Source organism: Phyllostomus discolor, chromosome 6 (genome assembly GCF_004126475.2).
Source record: "Phyllostomus discolor isolate MPI-MPIP mPhyDis1 chromosome 6, mPhyDis1.pri.v3, whole genome shotgun sequence".
Taxonomy (NCBI): Eukaryota; Metazoa; Chordata; class Mammalia; order Chiroptera; family Phyllostomidae; genus Phyllostomus; species Phyllostomus discolor.
This window is the reverse complement of record NC_040908.2, coordinates 42,408,438-42,432,060: the sequence shown is the minus strand read 5'-3', so window position 1 is coordinate 42,432,060 and position 23,623 is coordinate 42,408,438. Positions and strand designations below refer to the sequence as shown.

The following is a 23,623-nucleotide window of genomic DNA, read 5'->3' as shown; positions in this document are numbered from 1 at the left end:
ACCAATTGAAGATTCTGCACAACAAGGAAGTTTTTCCATAGGATTTGTCCAGCCAACACTGAAAAGGAAATACATGGTAATCATTGAGAAGCATAATCTAAATGGTCATGGTGTTTTATGGTAACAGAGCAAAGATCTGCTAAATGATTCTTCCCTCTTTGTCTGGGCTAAATATAAAAGCCCACAGCTGGTTTGTTCCAGTGAAATGAAACCTTTTATTTGAGTGTTGGCTTGTAATTTCCAAGCATTTTCATTCTCATTAACTTATTTGATTCTCATGTTTTATTTCCAACATACTTATATTTTATACCTACTTATAATTGTTCATCCATCATGAAAATAAAAAAATTCGATTTCTTATAAATACAGTATATTTCTATTTGGTTTCTTTGCTGAATATTTGTTTCTTTTTCTTGTTTCTAATATATTTTACTCATATATGTCCAGTTCTCCTGACTTCATGTTTCTGCTTTTTGAGTCTTTATTTTCAAGATGGTGATTTGTTCTTCATCTTTCACCCTTCTTCTGGTTAAGATCCATAAGTTTTTTTTCATTGACTCTAATTCACCTCATCCTTTCCCCTAATTTTGGCTAAGTGACTCTACAATATTTAGTTATGCAATGGTAGTTGCTGTGCTATCTTGGACATTTTTATTGTAGAACCATGGTTAAAACATTGTGTAAGACTTTTCTTTTTATATTATATTTAATATAAACTACTTCTATTTATTATTTTATTCCCCATAGCCTTGTATGAATTTTAATACTCATATTTTACTCATTATTTATTCTTTTGGAAGTATACATCTCCTTCAAGAGTTCTTTGATAATTTCCTGTCATACTATTTAGGTCTTTGATTCTTTACCTTCCAGTGATGATCCTTCATCATATCTTCTGGAAAGATATCTCTTTTATATTACAAATCATCTCTTTTTTAAAGATTTTATTTATTTATTTTTAGAGAGGTAAAGGGAGGGAGAAAGAGAGAGAGAAACATCAATGTGTGGTTACCTCTCATGTGGCCCCCACTGGGGACCTGGCTGGCAACCCAGGCATGTGCCCTGACTGGGAATCGAACCTGCAATGCTTTGGTTCGCAGCCTGCGCTCAATCCACTGAGCTACACCAGCCAGGACCAAATCATCTCTCTTTAGCTTGATTTTCTATTTCATCTTGAGCAAATGGAATTTGAAGTTGGTCTCCAATGGTTGCATTTTCTCCCCTTTCAGAGTGTATGCCTATCCTATACTTAACCTATTCAGTGCTATTGTATTCCTCTTTATGTCCCATTTTTTATTGGCATCTACACCTGGTCATCTTGCTCATTCTTAATTTTTTAAGTGGTTATGTTTCTTTTATGGCCAAATAATGCCATTATAGCTATAATTGTATAACATCCTCTCTCATAGCTTCCACCTATGTTTCTTGGATTTGGCCTGCACTCTTGGAGAAAGGATCTATACCCTATGATGCCAAAAAGGTCTATAGTTACATGAAGCCTTAACTAGGTCCCTTTATTCCTCATGTTTTCTTAGACAGCAGGATTCAGTTCATTGTGCCCATGTAACATCCTCACCTATTTCAGCAGTTTACCTGGCACTTTTCTGCTCTTCATAGTCCTCAAAGAGCAAGTCATCATTGGTCTATACACAAGGCTTTTCTTTATTTAGACAGAACAAATAGTCCTCCCTATTACCTTCCTTTGGTATCTTAACCCTTCTCTCTGTAGTCCCATTTCTTTCATTATGTATACCATCTGATTACATGTATGAATTCTTCATTAAACTGCAAGTTTTTTTGAAGGAAAAAAAAAAAACAGATTGTATTCACTTTTTGCTACCATCCACAATCCCTCTCCACCATCACTGTATCCAACATGCAACATAGTACAATTATACATTATAATGTTTCTGCAGAATTTGCTAAATAAGATTTTTAAAATATTTGTCTTAAGTTCTTCAGTCAGCTATTCTCATTTCTTGCCATACCACTGGAACTTTTGTCTTACTTTACTCTCTTTGCCACTTTTTCTGACAGCATTTCTGCATTACCATGGGTACAGGTTGCCTTTTGGGGTGATGAAAATGCTTTGGAACAAGTTAGAGGTGATGGCTGCTTAACATAGTGAATGTACTAAATGTAACTGAATTGTACATTTTAAAAACTTAGTGGTTAATATATGGTTTGTGAATTTTACCTTAATTTTTAAAACTGCATTACTATGAGTTAGTAATGCAAAGAATCTCCATTTTGTAACCAGTCTTAGTACTGCTAACACTTCTTTTCATGGACTTGGTTATTTCATCTTTCTCCGACATGCCATTAAAACACAGCCAAATGTTGGTCCAAGTAAATGTCTAAAGGTGTATGGAACTCATCAGTGACACCATCAACATTTGGTCATATTTTAATTTTTAGCTATAATTCCTACCAGTAAGTCATTCTCTCTTTTCATTCTCTTTTTGGCCTTTTAATGATACTCTCCTTTAGAGTCCATTCATTCTCTTCCCTTTTCTCAATACCTTTCTTGCTCTAGAATCAATTTTGTAAAGAATTTTTCCTTACCACAGTGGGTCACCTGTCTTCTGGAGACTTTACAGAGAAGAGAGTACTTCCAGAAGGCTCAAATTTTTATGGGATTACTTGTTCCTGATACTGATTTGATGATTCCTACACCTTTTTTAAATTTTGAATAAAACATCTGGAAACAGAAAAGAGAAAATTTTCCTCCCTATGGATTTTTGAAGTCCAGATCCTGGTTCTGTCACGTACGAATTGTGTAATCTTGGGTCAGTCATTTGGACAAGTCATTTTCCTCGTGTGAAAACTGTGGGAACCATAGTTTCCTACTTCCTAAGGTCCATGTGAAGATTGAATGAAATAATGCATATAAATGTCCCTTGGGGAACACACATGTATGTGCATGGGGGTCTATGTGCACACTGGCTCTTTTTCTAGTTCTCCCCTAGCATCAGAAATTACTCCACCTTCTTCATGACAAAAAATGAGCTACAATTGCTTCTTTTGCTCCCTGTCTAGGAGTATAGCTATTTCTCCCATTCCCTCTATGCATAAGCAAACAAGGCACTCAGGTGAAAAAAAGTGAGCATGGACCATATTTGATGAGTTTCGGTATTATAAGAAAATAACACAGGAGTAAGTATCAGACACAGGAAGAAAAGCAAAATCAACCTCTCTTTGACAAAATTTGTAATTCCTCTTTGTGATCTTTATTATTTGATAGCAATTTTTAATTGCACAAAATGCCATTGGAAATCTAAATATTGTGCAGAAATTTGGTTATAACTGCACTATTCCTTTAATCTAGGAGAGGGAGAGGAAAAACCTTGAGCTGTAGATGAAAGTTATTCTGCATGTTAAATAAGAAAATAGAAATTTGATTGTGCAATATTTCTGATTTGTTTTTAGAATAACAGAGTCAGCAAGTTCATGGAAAGAGCTCTGGATTGGAGATCAGGAGATGCACCCTGCCACTAACTGAGTGACCTTGGACAGTCCACTTCTCCTAGCTAGGTCTATTATTTACCTGGAAAATATAAACACTGCACCATCCCCCACCACTTTTTACTCAAGTATTGCTTTCCACAAAACAGCTCTGTTCACCAGGAATTTAAAATACACCTTATCATTTTGTGGGGTATGTTAAGAAATGGTTTAGGTTAAAACATTTTGTCAGTATTTTAATAGAAATATATTAAGGTAATTTTAATAAAACCATTAACATATGAGGTCTGTCCAGAAAGTATCAAGCCATGTAATATGAAAAATAGACAGTTATTGAAGAATATACAAGAAACATTATACATAGGATAATGATGCCTCAGTCCCCTTTAAAGTAGGCACCTTAAACCTCAAACGTTCTCCAATCACCATTAGCTGCCCTGTTGTATTTTCCTGAATCTCATGGACAGTCTGAAATCTCTTTCCTCTCAAAGGTGATTTTAGTTTGGGGAAAAGGGAGAAGTTCAGGGCACCAAATCTGGGCTGTAGCAGGACTGAGTCATGTGGGTGGTTTGGATGTTTTGCCGAAAAATTCTGCATGAGATATGAGGGTGCATTGGGGTGATGAAGCTGCCAATCACCAGTTTTCCAGAGCTGTGGCCATCTAAATTGTCTGAATTAGTTTCTGGAGAGGAATGTTCAAGCTTAACACAAATTTGATGTGGATTCGTTGCTCTACTTGCTCAGTCATTTTGAATGCGACGGCCACACAGTACACATGCTCACTCAATGGCAACTGCTGCCCCCCCCGACTAGTACAGTGAAGCCATCATTGTTCATGCATGTGCATTCCAGTCCACTCTCCTTGGCTGTCAGGTTACATCAATGTCATGCAAACCATTCTTGTCATATTGACAATGGCTGAACTTTTTCTGGACAGACCTCCTATAATCAGAATCCTGCATTTCCTGTTGTGACAACACTGAGTTAGAAAACACTGAGTTGTATTATCACCATGTCAATGTTTCATTTAGAGCATATTTTTCAAAGACAAATTTTATTTAGTAAAATATGGCACTATGATTGGTTGAGTTTTACTCTGACCCTAATATTACAGGGAATATCATTAATTTGGATAATATGGAGTAGACTCTTTGGGGGTATAATTAAGTCTCATTCAAAAACCATATAGTGCATACCAGTGTATATTCTTACAAAATACAGATTAGGGATCTTTTTGTAGAAATATGTAATTCTTGGTACTGGTTCTAAATAGAGATTAGATGAATAGTTAGATGGAAAGTAAGTTTATTGTAAGTTATAAAGTATTTTAGTTTGTGCTCATGAAACTGTCATATACATGCCCTGACATGATGGAGTATACATGGAAACCTGAGCAGAAGCCCAGCCAGGCTTGCCAGTCCTGGACACCAGGGGAGGGCTAGAGGAAAGCTAGAATCAGTTGAGGAGTTTTTCACAGGCCTATCAATTACCTATGAGCAAGCCACCTGTGACCTGATCTGCTTAGTGCAGAGCTGATTTAAATAAACAGCCAGGATGCCTCCCCTCATGATACTCCTCTGAAGTAGGCAGATAGGGAACATTCATTGACATTTTATAGATTTGCAACAAATAAATCAAAGAATTGAGTATCAACTCCATTTATGCAGTCATGCCCATTCTTGACTCTTGTATCTGAATCCATGTTTGAATTAGAAAAGCAGGGATTGTCAGTGTAGATTCTCTCTTTCATAGATAAGCCTGTTTAAAAAACAAACGAACTGTTTGCTTGAGGGATTTCTCTTCAAATGCCCCTAATACCACTTGAAATGTCAGATGAGATATTACTTCGCTATTGACATTTCAGGCTCTAAGTTAATGACTGTCAGGTGTGGCAGAATGCTCAAAGAACTGTTAACTGTTTATAAGTAGGAAGATTTCAGCTTTAAAATGCATACAGTAATTGAGATGTCCCATGTTTGGCATTCATTTCAGGGCGTTGTGTTAATATTTAGTGGGGGCTTTTGTTCTGATTATTTGTCCTGGTATTGTTTGACTGCTCTATAAATGACTACCATCCCTAGCAGCAATTCTCAAAGAAAGTAGAACACGTACATTCTGAGATGTCAGGAAGGTTATATTCAAGAGCCCAGTTTTTATTTTTTTCAGAAATAACTTCAAAGAAAAAAGACACATTGGGCCTTTTCGTGCCACCACCAAGATGGTGGCGCCCATACTGCGGTGCATTTCCCGGGCGGTGGTTTGTACCCCAGGCCCATTGGAAGTCTTGCCTGTGGGGCTTTGTGAGGCCTACTCAGGTGATAAAGCATTACTGGCAGTGCAGAAGGCTCCGGGTTTCTTCAAGTCCTTCCCCAAAAACGGTACGAAGATAGAACTTTCAGAGCTCTTCGACTGTGGCAACTTTCCCCCACCATTTACTGCGGTTTTGACCCCATGGCAGAGTCTCTTCATGTGGGCCACTGCTGGCACTGCAGGCCCCGTCTAACTTCCAGCAACTGGCCACAATGCAATCACGCTAATGGAAAGCGCCACAGAGCGCCTGGGAGCCTCTAGCGGCCACACCGAAGAGCTCAAGGTGCTGGAAGCAGTCTGTGAGAAGCAATGCACGCGTCCTACATCAAGGGCTAGAGACTCTGGCAGCTAATCACCAGCCCCTCTTCACTAATGGGTGTACCTGGGAAGCTTCTCGGAGCTGGACAACTCATCCTAGTACCAGGAACAGCCCTGGTAGAATGTCTAGTGGCAGTGGGTGGCCACTTCCGCATGGGCACACTGTTGAGCTGGCTGAGCGTCCAGCCATGGATCAAGAGCCCAGAGGACAAGAGCTTGTGCGAGTTCTTATACCAGGTGCTCCAAGCCTATGATTTCTCTTACCCGTTCCAGCATTTTGGATGCTGGATCCAGTTGGGTGGATCTGATCAGATGGACAATATCATCCTGGGATATGAGTTCATCAACTTGCCTGGAGAATACGTATTCGAATCACTCTTCTAATTACAAGTACAGTTGGAGCAAAACTGGGAAAGTCCTGCTGGCACTGCTTTTTGGCTAAACAGAGATAAGATACCTCCATTTGAATTGTATCAGTTCTTTGTCAGGCAGTGAGAAAATTCAGCAGAAAGATACTTGAAGCTCTTTTTCTGCCCTTCCCAGAGATTGACCACATAGTGCAGCTGCATGTCCTTTTGAGGACCAAGCCAAAGAAGCGGGGTCCTCAAAAAAATACTGGCTGAGGAAGTCACAAAGCTTGTTCATGGACAAGAAGGCCTGGATTCTGCTAAAAGGTGTACACAAGCTCTTTATCGCAACAACATAGATGCACTGGAGGCCACTTTTAGCTCTTGATCAGACATGGCCTCCAGTCTGATCAAGAGCTAATCAAGAGCTAAAAGAGTTGTTTAAAGAAGCTTCGTTTCCTGAATTAGTTCTTGACCCTGGAACAAGCGTCCTAGATACATGCCGCAAAGCAAATGTTATTCCAGATAGTCCCTCCCCGGGGTATTGGATGATAACAGAATGTGGAGTAGGTATAAATCACAGACGTGTAATGAATCCTGAGAGTGTTTTAGTTGTTGGACAACATATTCTTAAGAATAGACTTTCATTACTTAAACTAGGAAGATGGAATTTCTACATTATAAAATGGCTTCAGCGATGATGAAAAATCCTTCTGTTGATTCAAACTGGTCTGTCATTCATTCTCAAGACATACAAAAAAAGTTGGCTCCAGAACTTACACCTTCACTTAAATACATATCAAGAGAATGGAGTATACTCTTGGCCTCCCCAGTGTGAGTAATTTCATTATTTACATAGGTTGGTGTAGGGTAAATGGAGGCAGCCTGGCTCCCTCACCCAGATGTCTGGGCAACTAAGGGAAGCAGTTTCCCATAACACTGAGGATGGGCCTAATAAGCAGTGTCCTAATAGCCTTGAGCTAGGTTCGATAAACTTTCCCAAGGCCTTGAGTGGGCTCACAGGTGTAGTATGAAGCTCTGGTGCATAATATCTGTTTGCATCCTGCCAGTTTTGTTTGTCTCTAGTATTTAAGGGGAGAGGGGCTCCCCGCTGGGTGCCACACAGGGGGCCAGGTGACATGCAGGGACACATGTAGGGGAACATGCAGCTTGCATCATGCGTGGATTGCCCAACGTTCTTCCATCTGTCCAAATCTTGTGAACCTGTCCGACCTTGAATGGTTGCAACACACTTTGTTAATAAGTTTGTGTAATGATAGCATATTTTATTTCTTGCTCCTTAACATTAGGGACTACCATTGAAAACTGTGATTTCTAGGGTTAATGTGTTTTAAAAATTATACTTCATTGAAAAAAAGAGATGGAATTATAATGTTGTTTTCTATCTAGAAAAAAATGAGAGAGTGTTAAGTGGAATTTGACATAGCATATGGTAAGCCATGGCAGCTATTTCATTTTGGTTAAAATTCCACATGCTACAGAATTAGCTTGGGAATCTGCCTTGAGAATGGACTAAAAAGAAATTAAGGATAATATATCCCAATTTCGGAATATTTTAACCTAGGACTTTCTAGAAAAAGTAATGGCATAAATAATACAGAAGATTCAGAATAGCTGCCCCCACCCCCAGCAAAGTATATTACCTCCTGTTGACGTAAGAAACATCCAAACCTGTAGAGTTTATTTGAGCCAAACTGACAACATATGCCAGGGTGCAAGATCTCAAATGCTCCAGACAATAACAGTTTTTGCAGCTTCTTTTATGAATTTAAAATTAAGGAGGAATGTAAGAAAGACTAGAGAAAAGAAGGAGGGGATTGGATTACAGGATAATTAACAAGAATATGTGCTCTCTGATATTTCGAAGGTGTGTTAACCTAGATGCACAAGAACAATAGAGTTGGCTTAAAACCTTACACTAAAGAAATTATAGGCCTGGGGCGTGACTACTTACCATGACCTGCCCAGTTAGGAATTTACGATCAGATCACCCTGTGATATTACTTTCCATAGAACCCCTTTTTTCATCCACACCTCCCACCCCACAGGCAACCATTATTAATAGTTTCTTGAGTATACAGATACTTTCTGTACATATATAAGTAGTGATAGATGACTCTATGTAAATATTACATAAAATACTCTACACCTTTTTCTTTTCACTTAGAAATATACCTTGAAAATCATTTTATATCAGCACATATAAACCTATCTTTCAATGGTGATTTCTAATTGAATTACATTATGCTCTATGTAATATTAATTTTCTAGCATTTGATCCTACTGTGACCTAGTATGGTAAACTTTTATAAATATTCCATTGCCAATATGATCAGAAAGAATGTATACTCTCTACCTGTTGGAGTAGGTTCTTTCTTCACACATGCACACATACCACATCTGTCAACCCTGTGTACACCTCTGTAAGTAGTCCATTCATTCCTTGTCTTATGTTAAAACCTCCTGAGCATGATATCTTTTTCAACTGAATTTTCCATTCTTCTGATACTTTAGTCAGTTTTAATTTTTTTAATTTCAAGGCTCAAGTACACATAAGTATGTGATTGATATCTCCTTAGTGAAACTGTTCCTTTTGTATATTAATGGGTTTTGTTTAAGGAGCATTTTGTCTGATAGAAACCACCAAACTAATATTTTTTACTTTGTTTTTTTTATCTCATATATTTTCTCTTTCCATCTCTTATTTTTCAAACTTTTGATGTTGTTTCATTTTGAAATATTTCTCTTTAAGAAAGTTTATAATTTGATATTTTAAACCAATCTGATAAAAAGGTGAATTTTCTTTATTCATATTTATTGTGAATACTTATATATTTGAACTTCTTTCTGCCAGCTTACTTTTTCTGTTTTTCTTCTTTTCTAGTTTAGTCATCAATTGTATTTTTAATATATTACAGTTGTCCCTATTCCCCCAATCTACTCCTCTTCACCCTGCACCTCCCTTCCCACCAGCACTCCCCCTAACCCCGCCCTTAGTTCATGTCCATGGGTCATACATACAAGTTCTTTGGCTTCTACATTTCCTGTACTATCCTCAACCTCCCCCTGTCTATCTTCTACCTAACACTTATGCTACTTATTCTCTGTACCTTTTCCCTGTCTCTCCCCACCCACTCTCCCACTGATAACCCTCCATGTGGTCTCCATTTCTGTGATTCTGTTCCTGTTCTAGCTGTTTGCTTAGTTCGTTTCTGTTTTAGGTTTGATTGTTAATAACTGAGCTTGTCATTTTACTGTTCATATTTTTTATCTTCTTCTTCTTAGGTAAGTCCCTTTAACATTTCATATAATAAGGACTTGGTGATGATGAACTCCTTTAACTTGACCTTATTTGGGAAGCGCTTTATCTGCCCTTCCATTCTAAATGAAAGCTTTGCTGGATAGAGTAATCTTGGATGTAGGCCCTTGCCTTTCATGACTTGGAATACTTCTTTCCAGCCCCTTCTTGCTTGTAAGGTCTCTTCTGAGAAATCAGCTGACAGTCTGATGGAAACTCCTTTGTAGGTAACTGTCTCCTTTTCTCTTGCTGCTTTTAAGATTCTCTCCTTATCTTTCATCTTGGGTAATGTAATTGTGATGTGCCTTGGTGTGTACTTCCTTGGTCCAAATTCTTTGGGACTCTCTGAGCTTCCTGGACTTCTTGGAAGTCTATTTCCTTTGCCAGATTGGAGAAGTTTTTCTTCATTATTTTTTTGAAATAAGTTTTCCATTTCTTACTCTTCCTCTTCTTCTTCTGGCACCCCTACAATTCAGATGTTGGAATGTTTAAAGTTGTCACAGAGGTTCCTAAGCCTCTCCTCATTATTTTTTTAAATTCTTATTTCCTCACTCTGTTCTGGTTGAATGCTTGTTTCTTCCTTCTGCTCCCAATTGTTGATTTGAGTCCCAGTTTCCTTCCTGTCACTGTTGGTTGCCTGCATATTTTTCTTCATTTCACTTTTCATAGCCTCCACTTTTTCCTCTAATTGGCAACTATATTCAACCATTTCTGTGAGCATCCTGATTACCAGTGTTTTGAACTGTGCATCTGATAGGTTGGCTATCTCTTCATTGCTTAGTTCTATTTCTTGAGCTTTGATCTGTTCTGTCATTTGGGCCATATTTCTTTGCCTCAGCATGCCTATTACATTGTAAAGGGTGGAGCCTTAGGTATTTGCCAGGGTGAGCAACCCACATCACTACATTGTGGCACTGTATGTGGGGGAGGTGTCAGAGAGGGAACAATGCTGCTCTCCTGTCTCTCCACTGGCTTTCTGTCACTTTCTCTACCACCCACCAGGAAATTGGGCCCTTATGGTGCTGATTCCTGGGTGGGTGGGTTTGTGTACATTCTAGGACCCTGTGGGTCTCTCCAACAAACTCTCCTGTGAGGCTGGGAGTTGCTGCCTCAACCCCACAGGTGTTTTCAGTCAGTGTACTTGAGGCTTTATTTCCCTGTGCTGGAACCCTGGGTTTTGTGGCCTGTCTCACTCTCCATTTTTTCCTCCTGGTTTATCTGCACGTAAATGTGGGACCACCTGCTCCATCAGCCACCACCTCACCCGCCCTGGGCCTTCAGCCCCCATCTTGCTGTGAGTTTTCTCTACCCCCAGCGTTCTGTCTCTGCCCCTCCTATCAGTCTGGATGAATGTGTCTTCTTTAACTCCTTGGTTGTCAGACTTCGTACAGTTCGATTTTCTTGCAGTTCTGCTTGTTTTTTGTTTTTAAATTTGTTGTTGTCCTTCTTTTGGCTGTGGGAGGTGGCACAGTGTATCTACGTATGCCTGCATCTTGGCCAGAAGTTTTATTTTTTATTCTTTAAGTTTTAATATGCTTAACTCTGATTTTCTCTAAAGTATGAAATTGTTTAATATCTCTGTCTTCTTCCCTGATCAGAAATGGACCATAACACATTTTGACTTCCCATTGAATATTTATCCTCATATTTCTTATCATTATAGAGAATTTTAGTCTTACCTTTTTTGGCATAAAAAGAGATTTGTTCTTTGTAGTCAATAGTGAAAATATATGCACCAACATATTGTATCAGTTCTCTGGTAGCAGCTCAGTGTCCTGGTCCTGTAGTGATGTGGGGGTACCACAGAACTATTCCCTGAACAAGCTGGTCCTTGTTGTAAGACCTTACTTGTTTCCTATGGCCTTCTTACATAGGCAGCTTCACATAAGCTGTGATCCCAGACAGAAACCAGGGTGGCAACTTTGTGGGTTTGTTTTCCTTTGGAAAAGCCTCATTTCTGACCTGGATTCCTGCCCTGGACCCTGCCCCAAATGCTAAAGAGCTCTCTGTCCACTTTGGACCTGGACTGGCCACTTGTGTTTCTAGTACATTTCTGGATTGAGGAAACATGTACCATATTTTACAGTGAAACTGCATATTCAAAGTGCTCTCTTTTCATATTTTATGTATTATTGGCATGTATTGTTCCAGAGTGCCTCAAAGTACAAATTTGTGGTGCTATTTTGACTGGAAATTGAATCCCAAAATTTATATTGAGCACCTATAAATGTATCTCTCACTACGTGTCAGAGAACACCCACAGAAAATGTATTTTTCTTCTAGGGGCTTATAAGCTCCTAAGTGACATAAGACTTAAATTCACACATGAAACAATTTTTAAAATACAAAACAGTAATATTCAAGCATCAAAGTAGGTGATGTTTTCTGCAGGTGTAAAGGAAAGGTGATCCTCACAACAGTTGGCAAGGCTAGAAGGGCTGTTTTGTTGTTCTCAGTTTATTTGGGAGAAGGAAGAAGATGATTATATAGGGTGGGACAAGTAGGTTGTCAGTTGTTCATATGGAAATACTATAATACATTAATAAATAATATGAGAATAAACTCTATGTTTTGTGTACTCACAACTGTAAACCTACATTGATCCCACCCTGTATGTATGTTAAGTAACACCCAGGCTGGTGTGTACATCCAAACATGTGAAAAAAACTTTTTATTAAATTTTCTATATTTTAACCAGTCCTCCAAGGAAGCTCAAGAGAATATCTGAATGTTCACCTTTCAAAAACATGATTCATTTTCTTTTAACTTTCTCTAATATGTTTAAACAATTGCTAGACCCTTCTCACCTGCTGGGAAGGAATATCATGAGTAGGAGCTGCCCATAGTTTATATAATCATTTCAAAAACCAAAAATGAAGTGATTCTTTCAGTCATGAATGATTGATTCAGACTGATATTTTCTCTTTTTTTCAGGTGTTTCACAAACAGTTCTAATGAGGTTAGAGCAAAGTCAACCCCATTTGGTTCTCTCATCACACTATATAACAGACCTCTTTGGAAAAGGTTTCAGATCTCTTTCTAATTATTGGGGTGACAGCAAAATTCCCACTCTGGCCTCATTCCTATACTAATCTGCATCCTCCCAGTTGTTGAACTAGTAGAATAAACTTCTCATCAGTTTGGAGGCAGTGGTCAATAATCTGAATGAACTAGTCTGATTTGAAAGATTATAGATTCAGGTGTGGGGATAGGGTGGCTGTGAGGTCATGATGAATCTAGACCTCAACCAACTAGAAGTTATCACACGTTTCCATTAACTCATCATTTATCTCTACCCTCTGGTAGCATTTTTAAATATGAATACCCTGAATGGTCCTTCTAGCCTATATATCCTTGAGGAAGAAAGCCATGCCTGATTTGGTTTTGAATTCATCAAAAACAGTTGAAGTGTCACCCTGTAGCCAAAAGTCTGTGGGTTCAATTCCTGGCAAGGGCACATACCTAGGTTGTGGGTTTGATCCCTAGTCTGGGTGTGTGCGATCCCCTGTCTGACGAGGCAGCCAATTGATGCTTCTTTTTCACATTGACGTTTCTCTCTCTCTCTATTCCTCTATCTCTCTCTAATATAAATAAAAAAAAAATACTTGGGTGAGGATAAAAAAAACTTTAGCAGAATATTAAAGAGACCCTTTAATAAATATGTGGCTGGCTGTGTAAGGGTCAGATAAGCAAGTGTAATGTACTGACCCTGCCAAACTTGTACTACGTTACTCCTTTTCTCTTCAGCCTAGTCTCTTTCTATCCATGCCACATGTACTTCTTTTCTGCCTCTTGTAGTAACAACAAATTATTGTAAGTGGCACAGAGAGGTTATCTAACCTGAGGACACACAGCTAATAAGACACTGAGCCAGGGTTGAACCCAGGCAGTTTGACCCTAGATTCCATGCTCTTAACCACTACACCATTCTTGATATAGTACCAGGTGCATGGGAGCTCAATAAAATACCCCTCTCTTGCTGTTAGTTGTTGGTCCCCTTTTCTTGTGAGAGGAGCTCTAGCACCAGATTCACAGCTAAGTTATTTTAAACAAAAGGCTTATTCTTCTTCTGCCTACTGGTGGTCAACCCAGCAGTCCCTTAGAGAGGGTGGGCATGCCCAATGACCAGTGGAGAAATAGTCATAGGCACAGTCACACAAACTATTAGTTCAAGTTAGAATGAACATCTAAAGGGATCCTCATAAAAAAATGTGAAGAGTAACTTTTAATTCTATCACCATCAGTTGCTTTTGAGAAAAAAGGGGGTGTGACATTATTTTCCTGGGTAAGTCTTTTTATTTGGATACATGTTTTAACCTTATTAAAATACCAGACCATATTTCTGACTTCACCACCAACCTGAGTACTTTCAGCAGAGAGTGATCAATGTTAACAAAAAAGTGGTAACAATAATCTAAAATGACAAATTACTCAGATATAATTTCTTTTGACTTTGGAATGCAATCAGAGACTCCACTCACTTGTGGCCAGCAGTCTTGGCCTAACTGATGAGAGTTTGCAGCTTTAATGGGTAGCAGAAAGGAACAGGCCATAGAAAATCCACTCAATAACTGAGGATTAAAAATGAATTCACATTATAGAACATGTATACTTAATTTTAATAACACTAATACTTTTCATCCATGATTCTTATAACATGTTTGGTTATATACTAGATATTTTTATTTTCTTTAAATGTCTTTTGAGTGTATTTGAATTCATTCAATAAATATCAAAAACCTATTAGTGCTAGGCACTGTTCTTGGTCTTAGGACAGACACATCAGCAAACAAAACAAAGATGCCAGCCCTCATGGACTCTATATTCTAGCTGTAGAGTAACTATGCAGTATTGGTATTGGAACTCAAAATGTAAATTTATTAATTGAAGGCTTGTGTGTTTAATATGCAACAGTAATATAAATTTTTAGCACAGTTCCAAATTACCAGGCACTTTTCCTTCTCAAAAGTTCACTTAAGTAATACATGCAACAGTCCCAGGGTGTAGAATGGCCTTATCTGGGGACAATTTGAACCTGATCTTAGGAGACCTCATCATCACCCCAGAGATCATCAAGAAACTAGGTGAATCAAAACTGTGTTTCTGAATCTTCTTACTATTAGGGACTCTTTTTCATTTTTTACCCCATGTTTTAGAGAAATTTAATGCTTTAAACATATCCCACTTATTAAATAATAATAGATTTGTTTTCCTCTGTATATACCATTTCTGCTACTTCTGTAGTAGGCACCAAAAAAAACCCCCAGCAACCTGGAGTGCAGGAGGGATATAGATGTAAAGAACAGATTGGGCACAGGCTCGTTCCTACTCCGTGCCCAGACACTTATGCCCATCTGCCACCATAGGAGCCTGTGTTTTGGGCTGTTGCAGGGGTTGGGGGGTGGGAGGAGGCAGGGAGCCTGCAGAGATAGATGGTGGTGTTAGAAGTCATTGTGTTTTTAAGGTACTCTTTCATAAGAACTACAGTATAATTGGTGTGTTCATTTCTTAGGACTGGCATAGCAAATGACCATAAACTTGGTGGCTTAAAACAACAGAAATGAATTTTCTCATAGTCTGGAGGCCAGAAGTCTGACATGAAGGTGTAGGCAGGACTGTGCTCCCTCCAAGGCTCTTGGGAAGAATTCTTCTTGCATTTTCCAGTGTCTGATTGCTCCAGATTTTACTTGGCTTGTGGCTGCATAACTCTAGTCCCTGTCTGTGTCTTCACATGGCCTTTTTATCCTCTCCATCTGTGTTTTCTCCTCTGCTGTGTCTTATAAAGACACTTGTGATTTGATTTAGGGCCCATCCAGCTAATCCAGGATGCTCACATCTCAATATCCTTAACTTAATTATATCTGCAGAGATCCTTTTTTCCGAGTAAAGTCACATTCACAGTTTTAGGGGTTGTTACATGAACATATTTTTTTTAAAGATTTTATTTATTTATTTATTTATTTATTTATTTTAGAGAGAGGGAGGGAAGGAAGGAAGAAGAGAGAGAAACATCAACGGTGTGGCTGCCTCTCGCATGCCCCCCACCAGGGACCTGGCCTGCAACCCAGGTATGCGCCCTGACTGGGAATTGAACTAGTGACCCTTTGCTTTGCAGTCTAGTGCTCAATCCACTGAGCCACACCAGCCAGGGCAACATGAACATATCTTTTAGAGAGCTACCATTCAACCACTGCAACTGGGTAGACAAAAAAAAAAAAAAAAAAAGCCAATCAAAGCTAGAATCAAAGTATTAGGTAAAGGTTTTTTTTTAATTCTCCCCACTGCACCCAAACCCCATTCTTCACTCTTATCAGAGATATCTGACTATTGCTTCAGCTCCCAATTAAATGTTGCCACTGGACTTAAGCTCTGCTCTTGGTTTCAAGATCTGGTTCCTATCTTGTCTTAACTCCTGGAGTAACTCTTGGTATCCTCTTGCATGAATGACTTCTACTGACTTTGCAGTCCATCTGTGATGCCACCTTCCATGCTCACCATGGCTTGGTCCCCCATTGCCCAGTCTTGTTACCACTAGAACATATGCACAGTGTTTTAGTTGGCCAAGTCCTTGTTGTATAAGGGCATAATGCAGTTATCTCCCAAGAGTTCTCCAAATATCCTAGGTGGAACACAAAACCACTGCCTCCCTAGAGTTGTGCTTATAAAAAATGTATAATCCCAGGATTAATGTGGAGCTATATTCCCCCATGGTGGTGGGAAAGCAGATTCCACATTCTATGGCTTCCTTTTGTACTGAAGTTCTTTTCACTCAAAGGATGGGTGCTGATTGCTTGGGACTTATCCTATAAAAAGTTAGACTTCAGATGTGGTTGAGATAGACCCATCTTCTTTCTTGTCCAAATTCTGTATTCCATTTTTCTTGTTTATCTTTTGTTCCCTTAGTGTTCTTTATTCTCCCTTCAGAATGGACCAACTACAATTTTCCATTTGAAAATAAATTTCATCATACTTTATTCCCTCATTTGTTTTTCCAAATGACTCAAATCTTACTTGAGAATTTTGTTAGCAGCTCCAAAGTATGATGCTCTGTTATTCTTCTTGAAAGTGAAAAGTATAAGGAGCACGTCTAGCCTTTGGCCTGAGGTTCTTGCACTAAAATCCTAAAACTAAGTAATCACATGAATTTGACTGACCTACATGCTGACCTGTCCCCCATCAAAGAGGTGTCCAGAGATTTCATATGTCTGTCACCGCTAAAATCTTTGTGCCATAAAGACACATAAAAGCAAAAATGCAAGTATTGTGAAAATTACTTGTTATTCGGATATTTAAGTTTATAGTCTGGCTTTGCATTATTGCCTTATAAAGCAATATAAGTCTTTATAAGATATCTCATAACTAGGGAAGTGTGGAGATGTCAGTTTGATCAAATTATCAAATTACAACCAGAAGAAGATATAAAATACTTTTTGCGGAGTACTAATGTGAATATCATCACAATGTATTTACTATATTACCTGGACTTCCAAATTTGAGCAGCCTACCTAGTTCAGTAGACTGAGCACTAGATTGGCATTTAAGTATTCCTACATTCTAACTTCAGTTTTACTACTGATTGGCTATGTATAGTAAGTAAACCATTTATTTTTCTTTGCCTTTGGCTTTGTAAAATATAAAAGTAGAAAAAGAGTAAGGCATGGTCATTTGAGTCCATAATATTTAATTTGAGGAATTCTTGGCTGCAGGTCCAATTCTTGGCTCCAGGGCTAGTTTTCATTTTCTAATAAAGTGCATGGAACAGTGCATCCATAGCTTCTCCTTCTTGCTCCCAGGCCTCCCCTCAGTCCCACACTGTACACCCCAGCCTCTGCCAAATGAGGGCTTTTTTGTGGCCCTTAGAAAAATAGCAACAATTTTTAGAAACAAGCCTATGAACAACTCAGATATATTGCCATTTTTGCATTCTTTTTCAAATAGCTTTTATGCTTCTTTTCTAAAGTTAGGTAGCCTGATCATATAGATGATTTCAGAGGATAGATAACAAAGAGTTTTAAACTAGTGATGAGAATGCTACAAAGATAATCAAATTAAGAACTAAGATTCTTTTACACAAAGAATGGGAAACTTATTTGGGGTAGGCATGAGCTTTCTGCAGTCAGTTTCAATGGTTTGAAAGCTTATTTTATACATAATGACTTTGTTCCTTATCTCCTAAGATCAGGAGAACAAGAAAATATTCATGAAGGAATTATGATAGATATAGGTAGAAAGGTCTATTAAGATACCAGTCTTGTAGATGACTTTTCTAAAGAAGGAAAAAAGATCCTGCCCTGGCTGGCATGGCTCAGTGGATTGAGTGCTGGCTTGCAAACCAAAGGGTTGCTGGTTCAATTTTCAGTCAGGGCACATGTCTGGGTTGTGGACCAGGTCCCCAATTAGGAGTGTACAAGAGGCAGCCACACATTGATGTTTCTCTCTCTCTTTCTCTTTCTCATTCCCTTTCCCTCTCTCTAAATATAAATAAATACAATCTTAAAAAAAAAGATCCTGATCTGTTACAGCTATACCAGAGTCAGAAAAGTAAACAGTCTCTTCACAAGCCATCATATCTGTCAGCTTCCTAGAGCTTGAATACCTCCTGAAGAAATTTGTAGCCTCCTTTAGTGTCTTTTTTCAGCCTCTTTTAATTCTTGCAGCAAGAACATGTTAATACTGCAAAGAAGCTCCTCTGTGCATTTAAACTTACTTTCTCTTTCCTCTGGAAAGGCACAACAGATAATCACCATACCATGTGACATCCTTTCAACACTGAATCCCTATACCATTGTCTTCTTTTTTCCCCTTAACCTTCACAGAGTCTATTTCCCAAAGCCTTAATTACTATTGTTGTCCCTCGCATTTTATGGTGAATGACAATTCTGACATCCCCTGATCCAGAGAAGTAGAGAATTCTTGATTTATTTTTGCACTAAAAATTTAAATACAATGGAATATATGAGCAGAAATAGGTCATTTTTCTTTTTCAGATCACCAATTGCAAGATTTCTTTTCATAAGAACAGGTATATCAATTTTCTGTTGGAAATACATTTTTAAAAAGCATGAAAAAATTAATCTCAAACTCTGTAGCTGTCAGAGAGATGAATGGCTCTTCTATTTGAAACAGCTGCCAAAAATAAGAGGACTGGGTGTCATTTCTCTCCTTGGTGAACTATCAGGCTTTTCTTAATGAATCTGGCATGTTACATGTGGCCGAAGTAGCTTGTCATTATCAGGAACTGGTGTAAACAGTTGTTTCTTCTCTAACCTCTAGCTTATAATCCTGTTGCCTAGGACTAAAGGATATTTTGAGTTGCATAGTGCTTTATGAAGACAATTGAATAAAGTGCTGTTTTACATTCATTTTAGAATTGTTTTTATTAAAGTGAAATTTATATAACATAAAAGTAAGCCATATTAAAGTGAACAATTCAGTGGCATTTCATATATTCACAATATTGTTCAACCACCATTCATATCAAGTTCCAAAATATGTTTATTGCCCCATAAAAATCTTGTGCCTAAGTACCTCCACTCCAAGCAGGCATCAGCCTGCTTTCTGTCTCTATGAATTTATCTGTTCTGTACATTTCATGCAATATGCGACATTTTCCTATCTGACTTCTTCCACTGAACACCCATTTAAGTTTCATCCTTTCAGCTGACTGAATAATGTTCTATTATATGTGTATACTACAATTTGTTGATCCATTCATTCATGATGGCTTGTTACTAACTTTTGGCTATTGTGAATGCCCCCACTATGGCCATTCATGTACAAGCATTTGAGTACCTCTTTTCAATTCCTTTGGTTACATATACCTAGCAGTGAAATTGCGGGTCAGTAGTAATTCTGTGTTAACCTATTAAGACAACTGCCAACTGTTTTCTTGCATTTACTTCCCTTTTTTAAATATATTTCCTTGATTATGCCATTATAGTTGTCCCATTTTTTTTATCCCATTTATCCCCCTCCACCCTGCACTGCCCCACACACATTCCCAGCCCTTAGTTCATGTCCATGGGTCATACATATACGTTTTTTGGCTTCTACATTTCCCATACTACGTTTAACCTCCCCCTGCCTATTTTGTACCTTTATTTATGCGTCTTAATCCCTGTACCTTTTCCCCCATTCTCCACTCATTCTCTTCCCTGCTGATAACCCTCCATGTGACCTCCATTTCTGTGATCCTGTTCCTGTTCTAATTGTTTGCTTACTTTGTTTCTTTTTTTGTTTGTTTTTAGGTTCAGTTGTTGATAGTTGTGAGTTTGTTGTCATCTTACTGTTCATATTTTTTATCATTTTCTTTTGCTTAGATAAACCCCTTTAACATTTCATATAACAAGGGCTTGGTGATGATGAACCCCTTTAACTTGACCTTATCTGGGAAGCACTTTATCTGCCCTTCCATTCTAACTGATAGCTTCCTGAATAGAGCATTTTTGGATGCAGGTCCTTGCCTTTCATGACTTGGAATACTTCTTTCCAGCCCCTTCTTGCCTGTAAGGTCTCTTCTGAGAAATCAGCTGACAGTCTTGTGAGAACTCCTTTGTAGGTAACTGTCTCCTTTTCTCTTGCTGCTTTTAAGATTCTCTCCTTATCTTTCATCTTGGCTAATGTAATTATGATGTGCCTTGGTATGTGCTTCCTTGGTCCAAATTTTGGGGATTCTCTGAGCTTCCTGGACTTCCTGGAAGTCTATTTCCTTTGCCAGATTGGGGAAGTTCTCCTTAATTATTTTTTCAAATAAGTTTTCCATTTCTTACTCTTCCTCTTCTTCTTCTGGCACCCCTACAATTCAGATGTTGGAATGTTTAAAGTTGTCACAGAGGTTCCTAAGCCTCTCCTCATTTTTTTTTGAATTCTGTTTCTTCATTCTGTTCTGGTTAAATGTTTATTATTTCTTCCTTCTGCTCCCAATTGTTGATTTGAGTCCCAGTTTCCTTCCTGTCACTGTTGGTTGCCTGCATATTTTTCTTCATTTCACTTTTCATAGCCTCCACTTTTTCCTCTAATTGGCAACTATATTCAACCATTTCTGTGAGCATCCTGATTACCAGTGTTTTGAACTGTGTATCTGATAGGTTGGCTATCTCTTCATTGCTTAGTTCTATTTCTTGAGCTTTGATCTGTTCTGTCATTTGGGCCATATTTCTTTGCCTCAGCATGCCTATTACATTGTAAAGGGTGGAGCCTTAGGTATTTGCCAGGGTGAGCAACCCACATCACTACATTGTGGCACTGTATGTGGGGGAGGTGTCAGAGAGGGAACAATGCTGCTCTCCTGTCTCTCCACTGGCTTTCTGTCACTTTCTCTACCACCCACCAGGAAATTGGGCCCTTATGGTGCTGATTCCTGGGTGGGTGGGTTTGTGTACATTCTAGGACTCCATGGGTGTCTCTAACAAACTCTTCTGTGACATTTGGATTTTTCTCTGCCCGCCTCAACCCCTACAGGTTTTTACAGCCTGAGGTTTCAAGGCTTCCTTTTCCCTTGCTGGAACCCTGGTTTGCACAGTCTGTTTCACTCCCCAGTTGTTCCTCCCATCTACATGCAAATGTGGGACTGTCTAGTCTGCCAGCCACCACCTAGCTGCAAGTCCTTTTCACCCTGGCTCCCTGTCCCCACCCCTCTGACCAATCTGAATAAATATTTCTTCTTTAGCTCCTTGGTTGTCAGACTTCCATAGAGTTTGATTATCTGCCAGTGCTGGTTATTTTTTGTTTTTAAATTTATTGTTGTCCTTCTTTTGGTTGTACAGAAAGGCAAAGTATATCTACCTACGCCTCCATCTTGTCCAGAGTCTGCATTTACTTCTGAAAGGGGAAACCCACAGCATTAATGAAATGAACTTGTCTTAGCAGGAAGAGCACAGCCCTCAGACTCTCTGAGGAGAATTCTCTGAAGAATCAAAGAGCACATACCTGACAGACCTCTGCTCCTGGACAGACAGAACCAAAATACACTCTGAACAACAACAGTAACCACAATCTCCATAAAGTACCGGGGGAAGAAATCTCAAATCAGTCTCAAACTCCAGGTAAGTTTTTATGATGGTTTCTTTGAGATGCTTCAATCAATGCACATCAATTGCCCTTTAGCCACATTGCTACTATAATTAACATCAACCCAATTAAGAGAATTACTTCAGAAAAAGAAGTCAATTGTGATGAGGTTTATTCTGAGAAAAGAAATCTTAAAAACAGTCTAAGGATGCCAGAAGTTAGGTCTGTACTTCTTTCTTCCTGTCAGTATAAGGATCAACACTCTAATTCATGCAAATTAATTTGTTAATTTTTTTTCTAATTTTAACAAATTAATTACCATTGAATTATCACATAGGAAGTCATTTGCCTGTTTTCCTAAAAGCTGTTACTGTTTTGTCAATAAATTGGTATGAGACTAATCTAATTTGCCTATTGGAGAAATAGACTGGACTTTTAAAGTACATGTCTTCATTCAGTTTTCTGAATGTCCCCACAGACATTTCCTTTTGTGGCATTGATATTGAAGATATAGTGGGGCACTGAGTGATATACAGCCCCCACCCATCTTGTAGTGCCCATAAAAGGCAACATTACACTGTCTGGACTCATGATTTAGGGAACAGTTTACCATCCTTGTAACCCTATGCTTGATCAAGCAGTGCTAATGGTGGTGTGCAATAGAATTACAACCATAACAGAATTAAGATAGAATCAATTAGAAACATCAACATTACTCCTTCTTGGAGGTTTTGTTCAAGTCAATATAGTTAAGATAAGATGCCCAAACAGTGCACCCGGAAAATGAGCTCATCCATCGAGGATCTTGCCATTTTGTAATTCAGAATTACCCCTCAGCGCTACATAGCTATTACAGTCTGAGTGGCATAGCTGCCAGAGAGCGGATCCTCAGAGAACCCTGGGTAGGCCAAGTCAGAGGAACCACTCCTTGGCTGCTAATCCACTGTGCTATAATAGTTCAGCCCTGATCCCTGACATTATGCTTCCTGAGTCACATGCTCTTGAAGGTTACTTCAAGTTTAAGTAAAAAAGTCAAAAGGGGACAGGGAGGTAGGCAAGTATGGGCTCCACAGATGTACTCTTTGGTCAGATGGCATAGGAACAGATTAGGGAAAACAGACTACGTGAGACCTCCTTTCCTCATGTGGAAAAAGGCTGTTCCTTGAGGCAGGCACAAATTCCTGAGAAGGGAGTAATGATTATGTCTGTGGAGAAAATAATGTCCCTGAAGTGGAATGTTTGAATCCAGTCATACATAATTGGTGAAGCAAACAGGGCAGAGCTTGACACTTCAGGCTTCAACCCTATTCAGGAGGATTTGGTTCATAGTAGAATTTAGTAGAATTTATGTTAAAACTGTAAGTCCCAATCTCTCCCAGGTTATCATCTTGAAGTACTAAGCTAGTTAGACCTCTAAAGTTTGATTAACCTTTTCTAAGAACAGAAGAAATCATTCTTTGTATGAGTGTCAGTATTCCTTTTTCAGTAATTTATCTTAAGTTAAAAAAGTCTTGAGAAAAAATGCATCTTAACAAGTTAATAATTCACAACAATATTTTTAGATGATGTTCACATGCACTGCTTACATAAACTTAGCCCAGAGATAGTCAGGTGATGTCCTTTCAGCTGGCACACAGGTGCTTCTTTCTTGCCAGAGTGGAGGGCAAGTTCTTGGTAAACGTGCAAGGCTCATATGACTAATGGGCATTGCTTTGGCCTCTAATGAGATTCTGTTTCATTAAGCCAAAATAGGAATCAGGGCACCACATCAACCTTGTGAAAGATCCAAGAACTATTCCTGTCTCCAGTACAGGGAAAATGAATTGCAGGACCTCAATGAAAACAAAAATCCATT

At 38.7% G+C, this 23,623-nt stretch overlaps 1 pseudogene; it reads left to right on the top strand.

Annotated features, from left to right (window-relative positions):
* The first annotated feature begins 5,491 nt into the window (after positions 1 to 5,491).
* Positions 5,492 to 21,942, top strand: LOC114498693 (annotated as a pseudogene).
* The last annotated feature ends 1,681 nt before the right edge of the window (positions 21,943 to 23,623 follow it).